General features: G+C 43.9%; 1 protein-coding gene across 1 annotated transcript in view; it reads right to left on the bottom strand.

Annotated features, from left to right (window-relative positions):
* bach2b (BTB and CNC homology 1, basic leucine zipper transcription factor 2b) overlaps positions 1 to 20262 on the bottom strand; it is a 92311-nt gene extending 72049 nt beyond the window's left edge. The window contains exon 1 of the mRNA XM_066677701.1: positions 20198 to 20262. The gene's annotated coding sequence lies outside the window, so the exon portion shown is untranslated. The remainder of the gene's footprint in view (positions 1 to 20197) is intronic.
* Between the last annotated feature and the right edge of the window lie 971 nt (positions 20263 to 21233).

Here is a 21233-nt window from a genome sequence, read left to right as displayed (position 1 = left end):
CTGGAACAGACCCATTGACTCTGGCTTGTCCTGTGTGACCTCAGTGACCTCAGTGACCCCTGCCTCCCAATAACCACAGCTGTGTGTGACCCACCCCGGGTGAGAGTAGCTCTACCTGCCAGCTCCCAGTTTCCTGTCACAGCCTCGTTAACCCCTGCCTTCCCATTCAGCTTGGCACCGAGACACAGCTGGCCTTTGTGCTCTTGTAGCAGCTCGCTAATCACGATTGGACATGAGGCCTGACTTTGCCTCTCCTCACACCCACTTACACATTGTTTCAGTCTGGGATTTTAGAGTCATGTTTCAAAAGAAAATGCAAATAAGTGACAGACTCATGTTGATGTTCACGTATTCATACGAGGTAGAGAGTTAGAGAGCGAAAGGGAAGGGAGAACCAACAAAATTAGCATAGCACTGTAGGCTAACTATAGAGTAATTACAAGGGTGTGAAAGTACACTTGATTACTTGAGAATGACAACAGAATATTGGTAGGAATGTGCTGAGTGGTAGGCATCCTCTATAGATGAGCTAAAGAGCTAACACTAGCGCTAACTGGTGCAACACTGAATGCTTTTGGAGTCTACGCAAGGCATGAAATCTCTAGAGGACTATGTAAAAACAGGCTATACACTGTTTTTACGGAGAATTGTGTTGTCACTGTGGACCTATCATCTGGATCTGACATGAGCTAACACCAGAGTTTTCAACCTATCTTCCATCTCCATCCCACTGTAAATATTTCAACGTAGGTGTGTTTCGTTGCGGTAGACTATGCTCTACAGTATACTCACATACACAAGCTAAATGGACAAGTCCACTTTTTTTGTTTTGTATGAACAGCTTGATCCCAAACCATCCCTGATTTCTTTAACCCTCGTGGCATTCCGGAGGTCCAGGGGCTGATGGATGGAATAGTAAACAGTACTGGTGTTTATAACACCAATATAACATCAGTGAAAAATGTGAAACCAAGCTCAGGCTTTGTTCCATTGCAGATTCAGTTACTCTGCGGGTTAATATTTATTTGTACAGTTGATATTGTAGCACCTGCAGAGGAAGTCATGAAAAGGAAGCTTTGTTTCCTTTGTAAAACGCCTTTTCTTTCTCTTTTTTCACAAGAAACTGCCTTTATTAAGCACAAAAAAAGCTACTTTTCAGATCTGTGGCCTGTTCCGACGTGCCTTCGGTTGCCTGGACCTCCAGGTCACGATCAGACTCTTGTTCCCCATTTTGTCGGAGTTCAAGGCCCTTGTTTCTTAGCTTTCTGAGCGAGGTCACAGGACGGCTGTTAAAGATTTACCTGTGGTGGGCAGAGCTGCAGTCGCTCGGCTGAATCTCACCTCCGACACAACCAACTTTTCCAATAAGAATCTCACAAGTCAAAAGGCCTAGTGGCTCTCGGAGCTCATACAACGGTAAAGGCAGTCCCCACAGGCCCAGAGCCGGGCAAGAATCTGAACAATAAATAAATAAATAAATAAATAAATGTGCAACACTAGGTTCTTTAAACAAAAGAAGGAAGAGCCATGTTTGAATACGAGATTCCACATTTCACCATGTCACCTCCCAAATATCTGAATTATTCAAGCTTTGAGAAGTAAACAAAACCATTTCAAGCGGATGGATGTAAAATGTTTACACTTCTTTGCAGTGGTGGGGATAAATCCGTGGTCATTTTGTCCGCAGGTGTAGCCATTTTATGCATTTAATGTGTGTGTGTTGGAGTGTATAGTGTGAATAAGGGCTATACGATTTGGGAAGGTTATCTAATTGTTAATTCTGAACAATACAATTGACTTCAATTACAACTTAAATTGCAATTATTTTCAGAAAATTAAAAATAAATAAATAAATAAATAAATTTATAGAAAAAAACAAATTTGGTGTTGATTTTAAACACTGACTGTAGAGTGTTAGATATTCACTTAGTTGTGGTTGTCATCTGGTACGTCTTTGGCTGCCTCTGATTGGTCTGTTACAGAAGATAAGTCCTTATTTCAGTTTTTTAAAGCGATGGTTCTTGATAACGCATGTTTTATGTAAGTTGAATGGCAGCTCTTTCTATTTATAAAAAAATGTGATGTTGATATAACAGCAGTAATCATTCGGCCAAATATTAAAGTTTTTACTGCAGTTTTAAAGAGTGTAATTGTGAATTTTCATATTGTTTTTAAGCCAAAACCTTCTCAAAGCTACACTCTCAGGATAGCAGTCTCTGTGGTGGTACTGTTCGTCGTCGTAGGTGTGGGACCCTCAATGGTACGTTTTAGTTGCAAGGTTCCTTCAAGAACCAAAAGGGTTCTTGAGAACGATTGGTTTCACTAGTGATGAATAAAACAAATTCAGTCTTAGGCAAATTTAGTGTTAACTTGAAAAACGAACATAAACTTTTCCACCTTGTTTTAATGAGAGCGAGAGGTTATTCAAGGGAACGGAGGTGGTTCTTCAGAGGCATGACGCAAAGAATCTGTTGTTGACACCTTTAATATTAAGAAGGATTCAGATCCTGGATCAGATTCTCTGTGCATGACGTTATATACATTTTATAATTATTATTTACTGTTTGTAAACAAGATTTCAGCTCAGGTGGTTTTGCTCATTTTCTTGATGAATGCAATGATGTGTTCACATTTCACGTTGTGGATGGATCAAAGCTCAAAAAAAGGCTCCAAAGTCACCTGCAGTCACTTGGACCTTCGACAAATACACAATAATCTTCAAAGACAAGTCCATTCGTGACAACACAGAAACATTCAGTACATTTCCAACACGATCCATAAAAGCATCACACCAAATACGAACTCTTCACATGTCGGTGACCTTACTTTAGGACACACAGACGCTCAGTGAGGCACTGACCACAGTCATAGACCACTGACGGCATGTGCAAATGTACAAAAGCAAGTAAATCTTCAGCATATTTTTAAAAAAAGTTTGACACAAATGGTCAAAGTCATGAGAACAGAGAGCAGAAAGCGAAAGTAGTAAGTGTAACTCACAGTGGCCGCACTATGACAGTCCAGCAGCACTAGCACGTGTGGAGATGTGCCTCTGTGTGTGTGTGTTTGTGTGTATATGTGTGTGTTCATGACTGGTGTACGTCTCGTTTGCCGGGAAAACGTCTCTGATCTGCAGCCTGGAGCTCTGGCTCCGCCTCCTAGACACAAGACAAAGCCCCCACCCCAACTCGGCTCCACTCTACGATCAAACCTTCATCACAACTTCCTTTCTACCTTTAATCTTTGCTCATAAATGGCACATTCTTTGCAACGGTGACTACAGAGATCACACTTCGGACGGGAATTCTCAACCTCCAGAGCCCTTTGTACGTCATAATCAGACTGAAGAAAATGACAGAAGGCATGCACACCTGTTTCTGTAGATGAATTCTGGCACTGATCGGTGCGTCACTTTCCCTAAGTGTAAGATACTCAACAAAAATGTAATTCACACAGAGTGTGATACTGAAAGTTCCCAGTGTACTTTTCAATGCTATAACAATAAAGAGGGCCTTAAACCTTGCTTTTATTTTGTAATGGAAATATGTTAATGATGTTTGAAGACTGTAAACAAAGGCATAACAACAGACATTTTCAGCTTGACATATTTGAGGTTTAGCACTTATTCATCATTCAAAGTCAACACAAACAAACAGGAATGAGTGTGTGAAACTGTCCACAGGTGTGTGTGTGTGTGTGTGTGTGACAGGAATGAGTGTGTGAAACTGTCCACAGGTGTGTGTGTGTGTGTGTGTGTGTGTGTGTGTGTGTGTGTGTGTGTGTGACTGGGTGAGTGTGTGAAACTGTCCCCAGGTGAGTGTGTGAGTGACTGGGTGAGTGTGTGAAACTGTCCACGGGTGAGGTGTGTGTGTGTGAGTGACTGAGTGAGTGTGTGAAACTGTCCACAGGTGTGTGTGTGAGTGACTGAGTGAGTGTGTGAAACTGTCCACAGGTAAGTGTGTGAGTGACTGGGTGAGTGTGTGAAACTGTCCACAGGTGAGGTGTGTGTGTGTGAGTGACTGAGTGAGTGTGTGAAATTGTCCACAGGTGTGTGTGTGAGTGACTGAGTGAGTGTGTGTGAGTGACTGAGTGAGTGTGTGAAACTGTCCACAGGTGAGTGTGTGACTGACTGAGTGAGTGTGTGAAACTGTCCACAGGTGAGTGTGTGAGTGACTGGGTGAGTGTGTGAAACTGTCCACAGGTGTGTGTGTGTGTGAGTGACTGCGTGAGTGTGTGAAACTGTCCACAGGTGTGTGTGAGTGACTGAGTGAGTGTGTGAAACTGTCCACAGGTGAGTGTGTGAGTGACTGGGTGAGTGTGTGAAACTGTCCACAGGTGTGAGTGTGTGAGTGACTGCGTGAGTGTGTGAAACTGTCCACAGGTGAGTGTGTGAGTGACTGGGTGAGTGTGTGAAATTGTCCACAGGTGAGTGTGTGAGTGACTGGGTGAGTGTGTGAAACTGTCCACAGGTGAGTGTGTGAGTGACTGAGTGAGTGTGTGAAACTGTCCACAGGTGAGTGTGTGAGTGACTGGGTGAGTGTGTGAAACTGTCCACAGGTGAGTGTGTGAGTGACTGAGTGAGTGTGTGAAACTGCCCACAGGTGAGTGTGTGAGTGACTGGGTGAGTGTGTGAAACTGTCCACAGGTGAGTGTGTGAGTGACTGAGTGAGTGTGTGAAACTGCCCACAGCTGAGTGTGTGAGTGACTGAGTGAGTGTGTGAAACTATCCACAGGTGAGTGTGTGAGTGACTGGGTGAGTGTGTGAAACTGTCCACAGGTGTGTGTGAGTGACTGAGTGAGTGTGTGAAACTGTCCACAGGTGAGTGTGTGAGTGACTGCGTGAGTGTGTGAAACTGTCCACAGGTGTGTGTGAGTGACTGAGTGAGTGTGTGAAACTATCCACAGGTGAGTGTGTGAGTGACTGGGTGAGTGTGTGAAACTGTCCACAGGTGTGAGTGTGTGAGTGACTGAGTGAGTGTGTGAAACTGTCCACAGGTGAGTGTGTGAGTGACTGAGTGAGTGTGTGAAACTGTCCACAGGTGTGTGTGAGTGACTGAGTGAGTGTGTGAAACTATCCACAGGTGAGTGTGTGAGTGACTGGGTGAGTGTGTGAAACTATCCACAGGTGAGTGTGTGAGTGACTGGGTGAGTGTGTGAAACTGTCCACAGGTGAGTGTGTGAGTGACTGAGTGAGTGTGTGAAACTGTCCACAGGTGAGTGTGTGAGTGACTGGGTGAGTGTGTGAAACTGTCCACAGGTGAGTGTGTGAGTGACTGGGTGAGTGTGTGAAACTGTCCACAGGTGTGAGTGTGTGAGTGACTGCGTGAGTGTGTGAGTGACTGGGTGAGTGTGTGAAATTGTCCACAGGTGAGTGTGTGAGTGACTGGGTGAGTGTGTGAAACTATCCACAGGTGAGTGTGTGAGTGACTGAGTGAGTGTGTGAAACTGTCCACAGGTGTGTGAGTGACTGAGTGAGTGTGTGAAACTATCCACAGGTGAGTGTGTGAGTGACTGAGTGAGTGTGTGAAACTGTCCACAGGTGAGTGTGTGAGTGACTGGGTGAGTGTGTGAAACTGTCCACAGGTGAGTGTGTGAGTGACTGAGTGAGTGTGTGAAACTGCCCACAGGTGAGTGTGTGAGTGACTGGGTGAGTGTGTGAAACTGTCCACAGGTGAGTGTGTGAGTGACTGAGTGAGTGTGTGAAACTATCCACAGGTGAGTGTGTGAGTGACTGGGTGAGTGTGTGAAACTGTCCACAGGTGTGTGTGAGTGACTGAGTGAGTGTGTGAAACTGTCCACAGGTGAGTGTGTGAGTGACTGCGTGAGTGTGTGAAACTGTCCACAGGTGTGTGTGAGTGACTGAGTGAGTGTGTGAAACTATCCACAGGTGAGTGTGTGAGTGACTGGGTGAGTGTGTGAAACTGTCCACAGGTGTGAGTGTGTGAGTGACTAAGTGAGTGTGTGAAACTGTCCACAGGTGTGTGTGAGTGACTGAGTGAGTGTGTGAAACTATCCACAGGTGAGTGTGTGAGTGACTGGGTGAGTGTGTGAAACTATCCACAGGTGAGTGTGTGAGTGACTGGGTGAGTGTGTGAAACTTTCAACAGGTGAGTGTGTGAGTGACTGAGTGAATGTGTGAAACTGTCCACAGGTGAGTGTGTGAGTGACTGGGTGAGTGTGTGAAACTATCCACAGGTGAGTGTGTGAGTGACTAAGTGAGTGTGTGAAACTGTCCACAGGTGAGTGTGTGAGTGACTGAGTGAGTGTGTGAAACTGTCCACAGGTGTGTGTGAGTGACTGAGTGAGTGTGTGAAACTATCCACAGGTGAGTGTGTGAGTGACTAAGTGAGTGTGTGAAACTGTCCACAGGTGAGTGTGTGAGTGACTGAGTGAGTGTGTGAAACTGTCCACAGGTGTGTGTGAGTGACTGAGTGAGTGTGTGAAACTATCCACAGGTGAGTGTGTGAGTGACTGGGTGAGTGTGTGAAACTATCCACAGGTGAGTGTGTGAGTGACTGGGTGAGTGTGTGAAACTGTCCACAGGTGAGTGTGTGAGTGACTGAGTGAGTGTGTGAACCTGTCCACAGGTGAGTGTGTGAGTGACTGGGTGAGTGTGTGAAACTGTCCACAGGTGTGAGTGTGTGAGTGACTAAGTGAGTGTGTGAAACTGTCCACAGGTGAGTGTGTGAGTGACTGAGTGAGTGTGTGAAACTGTCCACAGGTGTGTGTGAGTGACTGGGTGAGTGTGTGAAACTATCCACAGGTGAGTGTGTGAGTGACTGGGTGAGTGTGTGAAACTGTCCACAGGTGAGTGTGTGAGTGACTGGGTGAGTGTGTGAAACTATCCACAGGTGAGTGTGTGAGTGACTGGGTGAGTGTGTGAAACTGTCCACAGGTGAGTGTGTGAGTGACTGAGTGAGTGTGTGAAACTGTCCACAGGTGAGTGTGTGAGTGACTGAGTGAGTGAAAGACTGAATGGGTGTGTGATGCCCTCTGATTATATTCAGTGTAGAATATAAAAGAGCAGAATCCATGAATTGAAGTCTGAGAGCTGAGGGGAGTAAACTCCAGTAGCATGAAGTGCGGAGAAGTGTCTAAATCCAGTGTCCAATACCCTCTATAAAACCTCTACAGTTGCTATTTTGCTATTTTTTTTTAAATAGTCATTTGAAGTATATGTTTAATGATATATGCTTTGAATAGGATTGTGTTGAATGATGGGAGGGAGTCTGAATTAAAACAGACCTCGATCATTAACTGCACTTCCAATGACAAACACCTGACACACACACACACAAAGGTTATCAGCCACCTGTGTGTGAGCAATGTTTGGATCAGAGAAACTTAAACACATTTGGAAAGAACTGCTTCATTGGAAGTCTGCTTCAATATTAGTTGACAAACAGATACCGTCCTTTATCTATGACCTTTATTCAGTGCAAACAAACCCTCTCTTCCTGCTGTGTCCCATCTGAATACAACAATTTTGACCTCAAAATATATAATCATTTGCATGTTACATGATTAGATTGTGTTTTTTTTATTTTGTAAAAGAAAATAAGTTTAACAAGAACCCTGGTCCTTAAAGTAATGCTATGTTTCCTTCAGCCAAGCCACAGATATGTGTTTAAAGAAACACCATGTTGGAAGAAGTATTTCAATCTATTACATGTGTAATTACATACAATATGTTGTAAGAAGTATTATGTGTACATGTGTTGTTACATGTATTGTTCATGTATAATTACATAGTTATTACAGACATAACATAAAAGTGGCCCATGCTCTGAACTGAGAAAATCCCCACTCAAAAACAGCTCTAAGCTGTTGACTGAGTGTGTTGCCCTCTGTGCGCTGACCCTTGCTGGCAGTAGCCTGAGGTCAGAGCCATTGAGTAAAGGGGGAGGGGGCGGACGAGTGTGTGTCTACACCTCTATAATTCCACCTCCGCTCTTAGTAAGAGGGAGGAAGATAAATCACATCTTTCTCTAACTCTCTCAGAGTGGTGGGCGGTCAAATGCGTTCCTGGTCCATTCATAAAAGCTCGGCCGCTGACCGCTGAGGTCGCCGTGCTGTGTGACGGCACACGCGGACCCCTTCTGCTGAGGTCTGTGGTTCTGAACACTACTGCCTCAGGTGGAAGAGGTGTTCCCAAAACAACCCTCACACTGAATAAAACCCTAAAAGTCTCAGTCAACAGGGGAAACATATCATTCCAAACACCAGACTCACAATACGCCTCATGTTTTCCGTCCCAAAATCTGCAAAACAACATGAAACAGCGTTTCCTTCAACTTCCACAGCGCGCTTTTGGGCCTTATATTTTTGATTTGTTTTGTTTCCAGTGAATCATTCAAGAAAACAACAAAGAAAAACAGGCTTCTAAAGAGTGCTGACCTCAGGGAGCTTCTACTTACTATATATTTAACATTTAATTATATTTATAACATTAAAATAACCTCCTTATTTCTACACGCAATGTCCTCTGTCATCTTAAGTTCATCTGCAGCTGTCATCTTCTTTTGTGTCTATTTCCTTTTCTGAATAAGAGCTGATTGACAGGTCCACATTCTTTCAGACCCACAGCTTTGAGCAGAGATTGGTTTACTCCTCTCTTTAAAGTGTTGTAAAATGGAAGGGGAGTGTTTTGGTGCAACGCCGGGTCTTTGCACGGTTGCTTTGAGGCCCGTTGTCTCTGCTTTGCAACATTTTACAGCTGATTTGGTTGGAAATGAAGTAAATAAAAGGTGGCTACTGACTTTTGCACAACACTGTTCATAAAAACACTCAGAATAACACGACAATAACAAGAACAAAGCCAAAAAGGCAAAGAAGACATGCTCAGGGGCACACACACACACACACACACACACACACACACACACACCAAGCCGGATCAGCCAATAGCAGCCGAGCTCAGAGCGGCTGGATCTCAGCCAGCACACTTACTGTACTTCACAATCAGGAAGTGGTCTTCTAGCCCCTCCCCCTGCCACCTGCACCAGTCCCACAGGATGCCTACACATACACACACAAACACACACACTGTGCAGAAATGCATACACATACAAATAACACAAACGCACACACACACACGCACACACACACACGCACGTGCATGCCCCGCGACGCACACCTACACACACCTCCAGCTGCAAAATGAGTAAAACCACACAATGTACATGTTTTTGTTCAAATCCCCCCTCCCCCCAAGACACACACACACACACACGCACACACACACACATACCGCTACCTCACAAATCACAAGTGTAACCCATACTACAAAAACTGCCAGAGATAGGCTGCCACAAACGCATGCACACACACACACACACACACACACACAAACCAAATCTAGATTAACATGCAGTCTAAGAAAAGGTGACTGAGTTCATAAAATAGTAATAAATTTATAACTTAGAAAAGATTCAAATCTCTGTTTATTAAATTCATAAAACTCTCTTCGTTTTCAGTAATAAACACCATATCTTTCACCACACCATTTCAAAGGCTTATTACCATGTTATAATTATATTATAACCAAATTAATACATTCACATTGTATATTAATGGGAAATTTATTTATTTAACGATGTATTACTCGCTGCTATAACGTATGTAAGTGTTTATTCAGAAGGGCACTTAAGGATATATTCTGATGTTTATTTAATATTAATAATTTATTACAACATTATTCTCAACTTTACACACTTTCATGGTTCATTTAACAATATCCCAATGCAGCTATATATTTTAATTATGGAAATTATAATAATAGTTAATATTTTAAACCATATAACATTGTTATTACTATATTATAATGTAGTATTAATATTATAATAAGCACTGTGCAAATATTAATGTATTAAACCAGTGTTTAGTGTTTTATAGTAAAGTATGCTGCTTTATATTACATTGTGTTGATTTTGTTATATTTTACAATGATGTGTGTGTGTGTGTGTGTGTGTGTGTGTGTGTGTGTGTCCCTCACTTTCTTATTCACCTTTACTAGCAGTGATTAATGTGCCATCCTCTCAGATTCATGGAGCATTATTAAAAATGATCTAAACAAAGTTTTTCCTTCTAATTGAATAGACTGTGTTTGTTCTATTTTTCCCATTAAAGCTCACGGCCCACTCTCTTCACCACGTAACTACACTATAAATAAACAACAGCGTTCTGACACAGCCGTGCTTCTTCCGCTCCTGCCTCAGTGTTAAACACTGTTGACTTGTTTGTTCCAGCTTTGAGAGAGAGGTTATTATCCACACATCATTATTCACACTGTCATTCATCACTCTTCCACAGATCTCTCTCTCCTCCTACTCTCTCCTTTCTCATCCCTCTCAGCTTTCCTCTCTCGCTCTCTCTTTCCTACCACTTTCTCAGCTCCTCTCTCTCTCTCTCTCTCTCTCTCTCTCTCTATCAATTTATCTCTCTCCCTCTCTAGTTCTCTCTCTCTCCCTCTATCTATCTATCTATCTATCTATCTATCTATCTATCTGTCTATCTGTCTATCTATCTATCTATCTATCTATCTATCTATCTATCTATCTATCTATCTATCTATCTATTTATTTATATCTCTCTCTGGTCCTCTCTCTTTCTCTCTCTCTCTCCCTAAATCTTTTCCTCTCACTCTCTCACTCTCCATTCATCATTCTTTCCATTTTCTCTCTCTCTCTGCTATTATCTGCCTCACTTCACTTTTAGCTATCAATATAAAAACTGAGATTACAAAACACTAAGAGCTCTCTCTCTCTCTCTCTCTCTCTCTCTCTCTCTAAAACAATGACCTCACCCTCTTACCAGGAATCCGCTGATTGTTTTAAATACCTTCCACTCTCCACTCTGCTGGACTCCAGTGAGTCTTTCCCATTGCCTCCGGAAAGAAAGAGAGAAAAGAGGGAGCCATGAAAAAAGACTGGGAAAAAAGGGGGACTGGGAAAAAAAGGGGGTTGTTGTGTGTGTGTGTGTGTGTGTGTGTGTGTGTGTGTGTGTGTGTGTGAGGGGTGGGGGGGGGACAATATAAAGACTGGGAAGAAGAAGTGAGGGGGATATAAAGGATATAGGGAACAGGATGGGGAAAAGTTGTTGGGAAGGGAAATAGAAGTGGGGAGGAATAAATAAACTGGGAAGAGGAAATAGGGGACGTATAAAGACTGGGAAAAGGAGAGAAGAAAACATGGAATAAAATGGAAAACGACCATTTTGAAAATGTCAGCCTGATGTCTGTGGCTCGCTTTAAATTAGCGGTGGTCCGGGACACCCCTGTAACTCAATCTGTACGGAGAGAGAGAGAGAGAGAGAGAGAGAGAGAGAGAGAGAGAACGGGGGGAAGAGGGAACACTGGAGAAAGAAAGAATGAAAGAGGGGAAAGAAGGGTAAAAAAAGACAGAGTAACAAATTTGGGCCAAGTTATTGCTGGCTGTGGACCGAAGAATCCGATGATGAAACGCTTTGCCAAGGTGCTGGAATACGTGGAATTTTTTTTGTTCCCCCCATTTTTTCCAAGTTCAAGAATAGTTTAAATCCATTTCCCCACTGAAGGCCAAGCGTGCGGAGACACTGACTCCACGGCTGCGGTATGTTCACCTGGGATAAGCCTGGAGAGAACCATCAGTGTGAAAACACAGGGAGAAAAAAGAACAATTACACCCCAGGAGGACTGACCGAGGGGCGGGGGGGGGGGGGGGGGGGGGGGGGGGGGGGGCTTAGTGTAGTGGTCAAAACAATGGTCAAAAGGCTGCGTATAAACCCTCACACTTGATGGTTCAGTGGAATTTACTGAAATCACTGAATGGAATTCAATGGCACTATATTTGTATTTGATTCAAAAAGCGTCAACACCATTCACGCTACAAACCAAACGTAAATAAATAAATAAATAAATACGGATCCTTTTTGAAAGGAGAGTCAGCGCTGACGCATCAAAAGAGAGTCAATCTCCGAACTGATTCATTCAATTCCTCGTCAAAGTGATTCAGTTCAGCCCTGAACATGATCCGATCACATCCGATTCACCTTAGTACCACCCAGAAGCGTTATAAGAACACCCTGGATCCACCAACGTGACGAACTATCGCTGTCCTGGAGCACACCCAGCTGAACTCCACTGGAATCACCAGCTACGGATCAGTGTGTAACGCACAGACGCACCGTTCACGCCCCAAAGGTCAATAATTGATGGGGAGAAGCCTCACATGAAACTTTCACCGGATCTGACTCCATTAAACCGGGTTTTTAATCAGCGCTCTTGCAAAACGTGCAAGGCTCTCAGTTTGTTTCCTGCCTCTGTGTGTGTGTGTGTGTGTGTGTGTGTGTGTGTGAGTGTGTGTGCTTCAGTAGTCTGTGCACTGTGGTGTGTTTTATTTTTAGACTGAGCTCAATATTGACAAGCCAAGCTGCGTATGACTCATTTGTGCCAACACGGACCAGTGACACCCCAAAAAATTTCCTCAGAAACTGTACTCATGTGTGTGTGTGTGTGTGTGTGTGTGTGTGTGTGCATGTGAGTGTTTGTATGTTTGTGTGTATATTTGAATGTATGAGTCACACATTATAAGACAGTACCCTATAACACAGCACGGTACTCTGCAGGATCACATGGTATAATATGGTATAGCAGCACACTGTACAATATAATACACTGGGATACCATACAGTACGACACTGTAGGGGAAACAGGGCCACACAGTGTAGTACACTATGGCTCCATGCTGTTTAGCACAGTACAACAAAGCACTGTACACCCTGGGGCCTCATAACGTACTACAACTCTAGAGATAATTACAGTACAGTACCTGAGAGTAAGGCTACAGTACAGTACGTTAGTGCAGAAATAATGTAACAGCCATAACCCGTCCTTCCCTTTACACACCAGCACCGTCTTCGTGTAAACAGCTCTGAGCTGAATGAGTCAGCGAGTTTAGAAGTGAGTGTGCAAAGACCATAGACGTGTCTGTGTGTGAATCCAGCTGCCTGTGAGTGTGTGAAATGAATACACAACTGTGTGTGTGTGTGTGTGTGTACATGTGCAGGTAAATACATGAATGAGTCTGTGCAAATGAGCATGTGGTTGGTACAGATTGATAAATCTAGCTCTACACACACACACACACACATAGACACACACACAAACACACACACGTAATTGGATATGGGACATTGTGGCAAAGAACTACACTCCACAACACACACACACGCACACACACACACACACACACACACACACACACACACACACACACACACACACACACACACTCATCCTCACAGGAGGACATATTGTGAGTGAGGTGTGTATTTTCATATGTGAGAAGCTGGATACGTGTGAGACAAAAATAACTAGCTGTACCAATACACACACACAAACACACACACACACACAAACACACACACACACACACACAGACACAAAAATAACCTGGTGACTAAAGCCACCCCCTTAAACATGTGCAAAACACAGACACACACACAAAATTTTGTTTTCATGCACTGTGGGGACAATACATTGATATTCATTCCTTTTATCTGACACACACACACACACACACACACACACACAATCACATTAAAATATATATTAATTTTACATCTTTTTCTCAAGTGTGACTTACATCTGATAAAGAGCCACGTTTATTTGTTGTCTTTGAATGAACTAGTTTATGCTCCAAAGAGCGGGTCCCCCACATGGAGGAGGTAACAAATTAAAGGTCAATTTACAGAAACTCTGACACACCCAGGCCACTAGCTGTCAGTATAATAACCTGAAAAACACTTAGAAAACATGATGTTCTTGTGTCCTGCACTTAGCCACTACACTGGCCAAGCCGAGCTTAAAGGGGCCAAGCCGAGCTTAAAGGGGAGGTCCGCTTAGTTTCCGTGGACTTTCTGTGGAATTAAAAGGTTACATTTAAGATGTGAACAATGACTTTCAGTGCTTTAGTGTGAGCTGTGCTTCTAAGAACAAACCAAAGTGGACGTGTAAACAGTTGTGAAAGGAACCAGACATCCATACGTTTTAATGCTGCTATATATTTATGTGCTTTCTCATGCTTCAATTAACATTTAATAGTGTTTCTGAGGGGTGTCAAATATATTTTTACACTCCAAACTGTACAGAAAACGAGAGAGTAACTTACGATTTAATGTTTCTGTTATTAATGAATAAACACATTTAAAATAATCGTAAATAAGTAAATGAGCTGCACAGAGAGGCTGCTCTAATCAGGTCCCAGTGCCAAAAGAACTGTCCAAATACTTGTGGCTCCTCTGACACTGGCACAGAACTAAGTTAACGGCACTGGTTCAACACTTCTTCTCTGCGGCGGAAACCGTCAAAAAAGAAGCAGTTTTCGGAAAAGGTCAATCACAAACTCGTTTTCATGCATTGTGGGGACATTACGTTGCCTTCCATTCATTCTGTCACTAACCCTAACTCTAGCATTAAAACCTGCCTTCACCTTAAAATGTAACCCCTGATGTGGTGGGGACCTGCTTGTGTTCTCCATAAAGAATACAAGTCTCGGTAATATATGTGCATGAACAGATTTTGGTCCCCACAATGTGAGTGAAACATGGCACACACACACACACTGAGCTGTGTTTAACTGAGATCAGTGTGTGAATAAGTCTGCGACTGATCCATTCACGCAATTAGCTGCTAATGAGGGAGGGATGAGCCTCTGATAGGCATTAGGGGAGTGAGAGAGCAAGAGAGAGAGAGAGAGAGAGAGAGAGAGAGAGAGAGAGAGAGAGAGATGTGGGGGGAAAAGGTCAAAATGAAGAGGAGGCAATTATCCCTATTTTGTATATGAGGAAGGTACTGTTATTACATATCAATATTCATAAACATAGAATACCTGCTCATCCAACTGCTCATCCTCTACTTAACCTGCCGTACGTTTGCAGTGAGGATTTGATTGCAGAGGCATGGGAGGTTACTCCAGCACTCCACTACTCAGGGGCTTCATACCCCTCCAACTGATGCTTGGCATTGAGCAGAACTGAGCATCTGTGTCGTGGGTGCATTTACAAGTACGAGGATATATGTAAAACATGACCCTATGTCCTAACATGAGATTAAAACTTGTGTGTGTGTGTGTGTGTGTGTGTGTGTGTGTGTGTGTGTGTGGAGCACACACAGCTGGTGCTGGCAGTGATAATAGCGTCTGGTTCCGAGTGGTGACTGATGATGCCAATGGGCATGAGTGTCATCCACACACCACGTAAGAGAGGAACAACAAAAGCCCTGTGTGAACTTCAGCGCATACACACACACACTCTTTGGAGCTCAGTCAAACATGCCTTTGTGCTGACGTGGGACGGCTATGGGAACATGTTTTCAGACCCAGGGCTTGTGCTCTGAAAGCTAGTGTGGGCTTATGCAAACAAGCAGGACGGGACCGAGAGCGTCTTCGGCTTTAAAGGTGCAATCAGTCACTTCCACCGCCAAGAAATAGCAAACGGTGTTTATGAAAGTGAACATTTATTATTCCTGTATGTGTTCTACAGCACGGAACTCACAGCAGATGCAGAATCAGGCTACTTTGTAGTCCCTGAGTGAACCAGATGCTCCATCCAGTGGCTCCCCCCCATGGGGGTGACCATGCTTAAATAGATTTAGCACAGGTTCAGATTTTAACAGCTGCACAAAGCTGCAGTTCACTACCACATGCGCACACACACAAATACAAAAGTCTCCTTAAACCACGCTACACTTCCAGCAAACGTGGAGATCCAGGAAAAGATAAGCCTCCGGCACTAAGCCGTGTGACGTGGAGCTCTCGGTTCTGCTTCTCCATTCCTCTTGGTTTTATTTTCAAGAGTTGCTTATGAGAATAGCTGCATTGAAATGCAGGACCGCAGGATCGGTTGAAAGATGCATGTATGGGGATGCACCCATTTCTGCCAAGATACATATCACTGGCTATATATATGCTATAATATACACTGATCCGCCAGAACATTACAATAACCTACATGTTTCTACACTCATTGTCCATGTTATCAGTTCTACTGAGAATACGTGTGCATTTTGTAGTTCTACATTTACAGATTTTGGTCCATCTGTGGTTCTGCATTCTTATTTAGCACTCTTCCCCTTGTTCTTCGGTGGTCAGGACCACAGAGGACCACCACAGAGCAGGCGGGCTATTTGTGTGGCGGATCATAAAAGAGTGGACAGTGTGTAGGCAGAGTGTTTAAAAACTCCAGCTAAGCTACTGAAAACCCCCACCAGAGAATGTAACCACCCAAATAATGCCTGCTCTATGGTGGTCTTTTGGGGGTCCTGGGCACTGAACAACAGGGAGAAAGTGGGCTAACAGTGTATGCAGAGCAACAAATGGACCACAGTCTGTCACTATAGAACTACAAGTGCACCTGCATGGTGAATGGCGCTGAGAAAACTGACACGATTAAATGTGGAAACAAACGTAAATCTTATCCCAGTAAACGAGGACCGTCCCTGGACGTTCAAAATAGGTCTAAAAGTAGTCTGTCCGTCAAGGACATATTTTAAACGTCAATGGACGTCCAAATTAATCTTAATAAGTTAGTTATCAAGTGGTGACCAATCGATAACGTCAGTGGACGTCCAAAATGCGTTTTATACGCGTTTTATACAAGTAATTTATTTCGGGACCAATTAATAACGACAATTGACGTCCAAAATACGTCTAATAGTCGTCTTTTCAATGTCTGTGTTTGGACGTCTTTTCAACTTTTATTTTCAAGAGAACGTTGATTAGACGGCAGTCATTACGTTATTTCAACGTTGAATCAACGGCTAAATGTTTACTGGGATTTTATCTTAATGAACGTAACGGTACACTACTTTATGTAACTCATGAACCCTGAACAAAAGACACTGAAGAAAAAAACACGAACATTAAAACCAGTTTAATAGATTTAATTTCAGAGCAGGTTCTAAAAAGCTCATTTCTGAAGTAACTGTGCACACTTTAACTCTCTCTGTTTGTGTTTATTCATTTTAAACGTCTCGAAATTAACGGCAGTCTCTCTCTGCTCCGGGCAGACAAAGGAATGCAGGCTGGAACGCGGCGTATTATTTTCTTCCACCCGTTTTCCGTTGAGTCCCGCTCCTTGTTTTGTGTATACGGGGAACTAGCCAATAAAAAGCCTGCGAGGCGGGACATCAGTAGCCAATCATCGTGCGTGTGTACCAAACGGTAGCCATTGGCAGCGCAAAGGAGGCGGGACCACGCCGGAAAACCGGTAGGCAATAGTGGTAGTGGAGTAAAGCAATAACGCGGCGTAAAATGCTGCATCACCGCATTGAGGGTGCAGAATTTCGGAGGGGCGCAGATTTTCGCACACCACCAACGGCTCCCGTTACAACCGTTTGAGGCAGATTATTGAAACGCTAGCTGTCTGATAATCGGATCAAACGGTGACGAGAGGAGCGTTGTATTAGTATAGCAGATGTCTTGCAGCTTACTGGAGTGTGTTTGTGTACAATAAAGGCTGGGTGCAGGCTAATGCTACATTCTTTCTCTCAGCTGAAGACAAAGGCTGAGTCTCAAATGGCTCCCTACTCCCTGCGTAGTGCAGATATGACATAAATATCTGGCTTATCGTACACTAAATATTAGCTAGACTGTCTTCAAAGTTTTGGCTGAATACAAATAGCGTTGTATTAGAAATATAATGATATAATGCTTGGGTGTAGAAGCAGTGTTCTTGGGCTACATTGTTTTGCTATGGTACGGCACATAAAGTACGCTATTTTTTTTCTACACTAAAAAGTACCTGTCTTTTACAAAGAACATACTTCTGCTTATTTTAATGGTATATATTATTTGTAAGTTAAAATCAGCCAATAAATACAAACAGTGCTATTTAAATATACACAACACACACGTTATCTCCCCTGAAGAGGATAAGCTATTTTTTTACTTCAAATATTATCACGATAACTGACAAGGGATATCCCAAAAGTGAGCATACAGCTACAGAAAATGTGCACTACAAACGGAGTACGCAGCCATTTGAGATGAAGCCAGAGTCAAGTCATTCATAACAAGTGAGCTCAGAATGCCAAGCAGCTCAAACAAACCGGCACAGCCCAGGATTTGACGCTGTAAATGCAATATAATGGCATTTGAGATATGTGTAGCCATATGAGTGTTCGGTTTTCTACAATAAAAGCTTATTTTGCAGTTGTTTACCCATTTCCCTCACAAATCTGACTAATCACAAACCTAATCAGTTCACCAATTAGTGTTCAGTTCATTACACAACAGTTAGCTTTGGCTAAACTAGTCACTTGTGTCAAACATGGTCCTCACACTTCATGAAAGTTGCAGATTTCATTCATAAATCCAAGTAAATAAAGTTTGTTGAGTTACCAAGTGAGCACTGAAACAGAAACACAAGCCAATAGCAAGTTATACACATGTGGATGTTGTTTGTATGCACCGATACAGGTACTAATCACTTAATATGGATAAAGGCACTATATCATTTCATGTATATTAAAGAAATTAAGCTACCAATAGCAGGACACTGAATCACCCGCTTGTTCTTAATTACTAACGACAATTCACTATGGACATAGACTGTAAACAATAGAAGCTACTACATCCCAGGCACATTTTCCAACATCCCTCCGAGATGCACTCTCCAAAACTGGTGGGACCTGTCCCCTCCATCCCCCCATCCTCCTCACCAAATTTGGCCCAATGCGATGCTTGTCACATTCCGACGGAGAGAGCGAAAATAAAGGGGTCTCTGCTGCTTTAAATGGCGCCCTCGGGCAATAGAGCTGCTGCAGCCCCCCTTACACAGCAGATATTTCTGCTGATATTTGTGTGGATTAATGGGAGGGGTGGAGGGGGTTGTGGAGCTGGGGAGAGGGAGGGCTGGTTAGAGAGCGCTGTGCACGGCAGAACAAAGCCAGCCTGAGAGCTGCAGCCGGATAAGCACATTCCCACACTGCCTTTTATTTTTTTTTTTAAACTGGGATGCACATGCACCAGACAAAGTGACTCTCCGTGGCAGGACCAGCATTTCTTATTAGCTCCGGAGATTGTGATAGATAGGAAAGTATCAGGAGCAGATTAATATTATGATAATAACAATAACAGTAGTAACAGGAGCTATCTGATGAACGGCAATATCACACATAAGAAACGAGTGTTATCGCCATTGATAAGGGCATAAGAGTAATGACTGTAGTTATTAGTAGAAGTGAGCGATAGCAGTATAATAACTAAGCAGATATTTATGAATCATGCCGATGTAATGGGGGTCGTTTGGTAATAAATATAGGTAGTAGGGGCAGAGACAGTGAACAATAACTGAGGATGTATGGGGAGTGTGGGCGTGTATTGTTTACATATCGTTATGACAAATAAACAGTTATAAAATTGATAGATAATAGGGAAGAGCACGGATTCTTGAAGCTGGAACTGCTATAACTCACTCAGTCCACAGACACAGTCATGACAGTTTGGAAAGTAATATATTTATACGGTAGTAACAATAGTAGTAGTGACAGTAGACGCAGTAATACCATTTCTACTACTACTACTACTACTAATGATAATAATAATAGTAGTAGTAGTAGTGGTACACTCTCTGAAGGCTTTGCACAAGTGGGTCACTACTTTGTGTCCCTCTCAGCTCTCTGTATCTGAAGGTATTGCACAAAATTCATCACAGTGGTGTCACTAGCTCTCTCAGTTTGCCCCCCCCCCTCCCCTTTCCTTTGGGTCAATGCCTGTGCGCTTGACAGCTTCTGTTCTCTCCACAAAAACATGAGCCATGCGGAACCCCCCCCCCCCCCCCCTTCCTCAAGAATGGTAACTGTCCTCTTGCACTAGGCTAGTTCAAAAAAGCACAAAAGCATGAGTAGGCAGCCAAGGCGCGTGCTCGCCCCAACAGGATGTCGTTCACGTGCGCCGTGTTTGGCCAGTGGTCAGTCAGTGTGCAGACGCACGAGAAACAACAGAAAAGCGCCACCTTGAACTCCACTAACGCCCCTTCCTGCTAAACCCAACAGCAACACAACCCCCCCACCACCACCACACACACAGAACCTAGACCACCTTCTTTCCAAGTGCACCGAGCTCGCGCGCCCAAAGTGCACGCCGATAAACAAACAAGCGCACGCGCAAACAAACAAACAAACAAACAAACAAAACAAAGCCAGAGAAGCGCCACCCACCTTCTGAAACTTTCCTCGTCTGTGTGCGTCCCCCCCCCCTCGTAATCCAGCCGCGCGCTCGAGCAACAAATCAGTGTCCTCTCACATGATGACTTCCTTGCAGACTCCTCTAAAGCCGCGTCTTGTGCAGGAAGATCAAAGCCTGCACGCGGTCCCCCCCCTTGTCTTGTTTTTTAAACCCACCCCCCCCACACACACTCGCGAAGGCGCGCGAGCTTCACGATCGGACCGCTATTGTTGTTCTTTCTTCTTCTTCGTATTGTTATTATTGTCCAGCGTGCGCGCGCGTGTATATCTTCTGTCTGCTGAGGCGTGCGCGCGCGTGTGTGTGTGTGTGTGTGTGAGTGTGTGCAAGCGTGCAGGAGCAGCTCCTCGCGTCTCTCCTGTGTTTGTACTGAAGCGCGCGCTACGCCTCTCTCTCTCTCTCTCTCTCTCTCTCTCTCTCTCTCTCTCTCGCGCGCGCGCTCTCTCGTTGTTGACATTCGCCGAGTGACGTCACCTCCCCTGCCCTCATTCACACACTCTCTCTCTCTCTCTCTCTCTCTCTCTTTCTCTCTCTCTCTCTCTCTCTCTCTGACACACACGGCGCGCGCCTGCGCCGAACGAACGGCGGTAAATAAATAAGTGGAACCGTGAAGTCAGCGAGCGCGCGAGGAAATAAATAAATAAACAAACTATCCGCCGAAACAGCGTGCGCGCGCACCGCAGGCGCGCAGTCGGGGAATGTTTTGAGAGCGAGGAGGCGGGGCGCGCGCAAAAGCGGTTCGAGAATCCGCGCAGCGACGCGGGAGTGACGTCAGCTCACTACAGATTTCATTGATGTCATAGAGCTCCCTGTGTGATCCTCCTGATTTACAGAGTTATAGGTGAAATCATTATCTCTGAACTAACAGGGTTAACTGTAAGATTATATATGAACTCTTTTTGACCCAAGTTAAGAGCAGTGTGAACAGGAGCTGGCCTTGAACATTTGTAGCACCGTCCATGACCCTAAAACATGCCTTAAAATGTGATCATTTACGTGATGGGGGGCAAG

The sequence above is a fragment of the Hoplias malabaricus genome, chromosome 7 (genome assembly GCF_029633855.1).
Source record: "Hoplias malabaricus isolate fHopMal1 chromosome 7, fHopMal1.hap1, whole genome shotgun sequence".
Lineage (NCBI taxonomy): Eukaryota > Metazoa > Chordata > Actinopteri > Characiformes > Erythrinidae > Hoplias > Hoplias malabaricus.
Note: the sequence above shows the minus strand (reverse complement) of the source record. Positions and strands in the feature narration are given on the sequence as shown.